We start from the raw sequence: 5708 nt of genomic DNA on the forward strand, positions 1-5708 counted from the left end.
TTAATTATCCCTAAAAATCCGAAAATTTCCTTTTTTAATATAGGTTAATTGACTAAAATGCCCTTATGCTGAAATTTATGTGATTATATGGTATATGTTATCCTATTCTATTATCATAGACCCTCAGATCATGACCTTTGATTCTATTCCATCCAATGGTCCAGATCTGTGCATTCTGGCACACAATAGTTACTAGAAACAAAATAATCTAACCCTATATATATATATATATATATATATATGTATATATACTTATACTACTTTATAATACATAGATAATATATATTTTAAGACTAAAGTCTTAAAAACAAGGAGATGAATTTTTGGCCTTTGGATTTGATTCAATGGTTAGGATAGTGATCTATGTTAATAGATTTAAACCAATCAAAATCAAGTATTTTATGAAATGTATATTATCTATTCCATCAAAATGAACGGTGAAGATTTAATATATTGTAATCCTTCTCATCAAAAAACAACCAATCAGAAACAGGTACAACCCGAATGCGTGAATGTTGAATGGGTGAAATCTACAAAGAAATAAATCACACAGATAGCCAACTGGGTCGTTGATCTGCTACAACCATCCGACGATGTAAAATGAAAGCACACGAATCGCCCCATTGTTGTTCGTCTACATCTCTGCTTATAACCCCTCCTCAAACAGATCTCTATTTCCAGTACTCTCGAAACAAAAGCTAACAGCCGACACCAACACCCCTTACGCTATCCACCCACAATATTTGCTCTTTTCATATCGCTATCGTCTCTCCCCATTCAAAGCATGCAACATCAGCCGACATCAATACCAGTCGTCTCCATGTCGGCTCCTCTTCAAACTGCCATTAAGAACCACCATGACCTCTTCCACTCCCTTTATCACGTTGGAGAGCTTCTCTCCCTTCTTCGCTACAGATCTTGTCAAAAACCTAGATCTAAAAGTTGAGCTGCTACTAAAGAACAAATCCATCCTAAGGTTAGTGGGTTCGATTTAGTTTCTACCGGTTCTGTTAGGTTTAAATTTCTATTTAATTTCACATTTTAGTTTTTTTTTATACTCAGTTGTGTTCTTACATGTATGATTCCTAAAAGTTGTATTTAAGTTCTTGCAGATTCATTTTTTACTCATTTGTCTTCATTTGTGTTCTTACATGTACCACAGTCGCTGCCTTGCTCCAATACAGTTGTAGTTCCTTATTTTCTTGATTATTTTATGTATGCTTTTTGTTTGTTCTCTTATGGATTTCTACTTTAACCTAACCTCTTGCCCATGTCTCTGTATTATATTGAAGAGTGCAAGGAATATGTGGATGAAAGTAGAAACAGATTAGGCACATGAACTTAATGACTTTTAAAACTTTGAATTCTTAATAAATATGTTTGTTTCTTCTTCGATTCTGCTATTTTTCAAGCATTTAAACCATTTTTGCATTATTTCTATCTCATCTTTGTACATGGGTTTAATACATGTATCTAACAGGGCTCATGTCTTTTGTTTTTCAGATTTAGCTGACTTCATCACCTTCTGTTCCTGTATATGTTCTTGGACTTGCATTTTTTTTTTGTATATTTTGTTTTCATGTATTAATAAAAAGCTATATATACATGAATAAAAAAGGAATCTTCAACGTCTGGTCATTGTTTGTTTTGGGGTATGGGGTTTGTGGATATTTTGTTTTTTTACATCTCGGTATAAATGCAATTTATGTCTAAGAATTGAAAAAAATTGAGCATGAAGTTTTTAGTCTCTTGTGGAGAGATCATCTACACTGTTCCAATGAAAGTCTATTGCATCTCATAGATGCATAGGTAAAATTGAGCATGGCTGAGTGTTTTAATTAAATTGTTTTTGAAGTATTTTGGATTGTCTTAGGCCCCGTTTGATACGCATCTTTCCAGGTCCAAACAGATCTTTCTGGCTGAATGGACCGGAAAGACTGTTTGATTTGCACAAAAGAATAGGTCTTTCCCGGTAAGATATGTCTTTCCCAGAAAGCCCCAAAATCATATCTTTCTGGCTGAATGGGCTGGAAAGACAATTATACACCAAACCCCGCCTCTTTCTTTCTTTATTGGATTATTAATTTTTTTAAATAACTTTTTTTAAATTTATTTTTTTATTGAATTATTACTTTTTTTCATCATTCAGAACAGTCAATCAGATGTACAATCAAACAGCATGGTTTCTTTCCTAGTCAGAAAACTTTCCCAGACAGTACTTTACCCGACAGCACTTTCCCAGACAGAAACTATCAAACGGGACCTTAGTTTAGTTAGGAAACAATAGACAAAATAAATAATTTTAATGTCCTTAATTTTATTTTCTTTGAATCTCTCAGAAACGAAAGTAATGATTTAATTCTTTTATAATTTACAAAAAAATACGTTTTAATTTTACTTTTTAAGCTTCGATCCGTTTTTAGGTGTTAGTGTGCGATTTTATAGCTAATTAGTTTCATATTTTTTGTAAAACAAAATGTTACCCAAACAAACCAAAGCTTGATAGGGGATACTACAGAAGACAGATACGTAAAAAGATTTTTTACATTGAAAAACTATATATCTTCTATAAGAAACATTTACATCTAAATATAAAACATTAGATTTACGTTTTTAATAACTTTGAAATTATTTATAAAAAAGGTATTTTGAAATCGTATTTATGATATATTTGTATATGTATTTTGTTATTGATTTGATAGTTGGCTTTAATAATTTTTTTAGAATTATAAATAAGATTGATTTCACTATATTATATCAAAGACAATACAGATAAGATTTTCGTGTAGTTATCATAACTGTGACTTTTTATAGGATGTAAAATGGTTTTTTATTTAATTTTAGTGTTATTTGAAACTAGAATCTATCACTATGCTCTATTTCACAATGGTCACTATTTTATTAAATATATTTTAAATTTAAGACTCTAAATAATAACTATAAATAATCGTATATATTAAACACATCCTGATTCCTGTTGTCATGTTGTCATTATCTGTTCACCACAATATTTAAAGTTCTATTGATTGTTTTAGTAACTTTCGTTTTAACTTATTTTCCATTTTATCAAATTCTTAAATATAATTTATTGTTCAAACTTTGGTTTCATATGTTTTCTAATATATATTACTTTAATTCATATTTTCAAAATTTTATTATCTTTAATAAATTATATTTAATAACAAATCTTTTGAAAATGTTTAAATTATATGGGATGGCACTACCTGCTTCACTAAACCACCTGCTTCATTAAACCACCGTTTTGAAAAAAAATCAGTTTAATGAATTTAAAATTTAACAAAAATATGTAATATTAAAGAACGAAGTATTACAAAAATTAATGAATTATTTAAATCTTATAATTATGTGTCTTAAGTAACTTTTCAATTTATCCCACATCAACATGTTAAAAATATATAATTTGAATGGTCTAAATATTTGAAAAATGTTAGTTAATATAAATTTAAAAATTATATAATCTTAATAAAGTTAAATGTAATAATGAATGGAGTAAATGTTAGTTAATATAAAAGCAATAAAGATTTAAAATTTATATAATCTTAATAAAGTTAAATGTAATAATGAATGGAGTGAGTGATTGATGGATAAGTACCTATATGTATGAATTGTACAAGGAAGGGTTGTGTTGATTTCAAATTTAAATATGAATTTAAACTTTTTAAATGTAATGTGTTATTTAATAAGATCTTCCAATACATTAGAATTGATAGATAAATAAGATCAAAGTAGAAATGAAATGGTTTGAGTTTTATTATAAAATTGGATGATGCTCTTGAAAATTATGTTGTAATTTTTTTTTATATTTATTCTTTTTGATGTAACTCAAATTTAAATATATTTGATTTTTAATAATGATAAAACCCAGTTTGATTTTATCTATTATTAGGAAAGTTTTCCTTTAAAAATCAAATTATTAGTTTAGTTATAAATATGAATTATTATAAATATGAATTATTATTAGTCCTTTATTGAGTTTAATTGTTTTAGTGCAATATGAATTATTATAAATATATTATTTATACATACACTTTTATTTAAATATTTATATAAATAATTATAATAAGTCTTATTAAATCAAATATAAAAGAAATGAATTTTACAATACCTGAAACAAAACGCAAAAGAATGACAAAAAGAAGAAAAAACGATATATAATATAATACTTAACTTTTTACATGTTCATGTAATGTATAGTCTCGCAAAAAAGTTAACATTTTTATTTTAAACGTAGTTAAATATTTTTGTAATTAATATAACAAATTTTTACCTTGTCAATTCAAAATGGAATTTATCATCATCTAAACAAATGAAACTAATCGTTGTTCGCTGTTTGATAAAGACTAATAGACGGAAATTACTATTTGTTGTCCGTCTAGAGACAACTGATCGCCGAAAGGAACAAATCATCAGAATGAAACAAATCGAAACAAAATAATTTGACGACCACCGAAATGGCACTAACTTTCGTTTGGAAACTAATCGCTCGAATGAAACAAATCGCCGCCGCCGCATCGCGCGGGTACGCTACTTGTATATATATATATATATATATATATATATATATATATATATATATTATTTCATATAAATATGTGTGTTACTTAGACCGATTTAGAATATATTGGTCCGATTTTGTCCGTCTTTGGTCCGAATGGATTTAATTTGGATCGAACTAAATTGCGGTTTTTATCGACAAAAGATAACAAAATTAATGTAACCGGGTTACCTGCTCCCGGAACCGGAACCGCCGGTTCCGGGACTGGTTCCAAACATTTAAGAACTGTCTAGAGCGGTTCCGGTTCCGGTTCTAACTTTCTAGGAACCGCCTGTTCCGGTTCCGGTTCTCGCCAATGAGGCGGGTACCCGCTTATGCTCATCCCTATAAAAAGCATTCAAAAGTCAAGAAATTTCATCTAAACATTTTTTAAAACCAACTTTTAACTTCTACTCTTTAAAAGAACTTTTAAGAAAAGAACTTTATAAAAAAGACTTTTGGCTTTGAAAAGAAATACCAAACACCCCCTTAATCTTTAAGATATTTGAGCATCGTAAACATTATAGTTTTTTCTGACACTTAACTTATTTAGTATATTATTAACCTGTATATTCATGTTCTGTTTCGATAAATGAATTGAACTTGTCAAACAGACAAGAAATTATGAGTAAGCGATTTCAGACAAGTTAGTTAGGTTGTTGGGTGTGGCTGCACTAGGAACTGTGGTTCACCACCTCATCTAGGGCACACACTCTACGCCGGTTAGGGGTGTTCGTTTAGATAAATCGGTTTGATTCAATCCAATTAGGTGAATCCGAATTGATTATGGTTTTCAAAACGTGAATTCAAATAGTCCAAACTAAATTCAAATCTGACTGAACCAACCAAATTATCATTCGACTGGATCGGTTTTCAGAATTCGGTTTTCAAGATGCGGGATATATATATATATATATATATATATATATATATATATATATATATATATTACTCAACTCTAAACAAAAAATAATTGAATGGTTAGGAATTAAATTTTTGAACAAATATCAAAAAATATATTATAATTTAATATTTCATAGATAAAGAACTTTTGAAACGTTGAATTATTTTATTGGATAATTCTTTTTAATATATTTAAAATATAATTTAATAAATAACTAAAAGATATATATTGAAGCAAATATATATAAAT

General features: G+C 28.3%; 1 long non-coding RNA gene across 1 annotated transcript; it reads left to right on the forward strand.

The window, feature by feature from the left end:
- Positions 1-520: 520 nt before the first annotated feature.
- Positions 521-1632, forward strand: LOC145117245 (uncharacterized). Its single transcript, XR_013712573.1, has 2 exons — positions 521-976; positions 1504-1632. It is a non-coding gene; the product is annotated as an uncharacterized LOC145117245 (long non-coding RNA).
- The last annotated feature ends 4076 nt before the right edge of the window (positions 1633-5708 follow it).

This window comes from Lactuca virosa, chromosome 5 (assembly GCF_052849685.1).
Source record: "Lactuca virosa cultivar CGN04683 chromosome 5, Lactuca_virosa_CGN04683_v6, whole genome shotgun sequence".
Taxonomy (NCBI): Eukaryota; Viridiplantae; Streptophyta; class Magnoliopsida; order Asterales; family Asteraceae; genus Lactuca; species Lactuca virosa.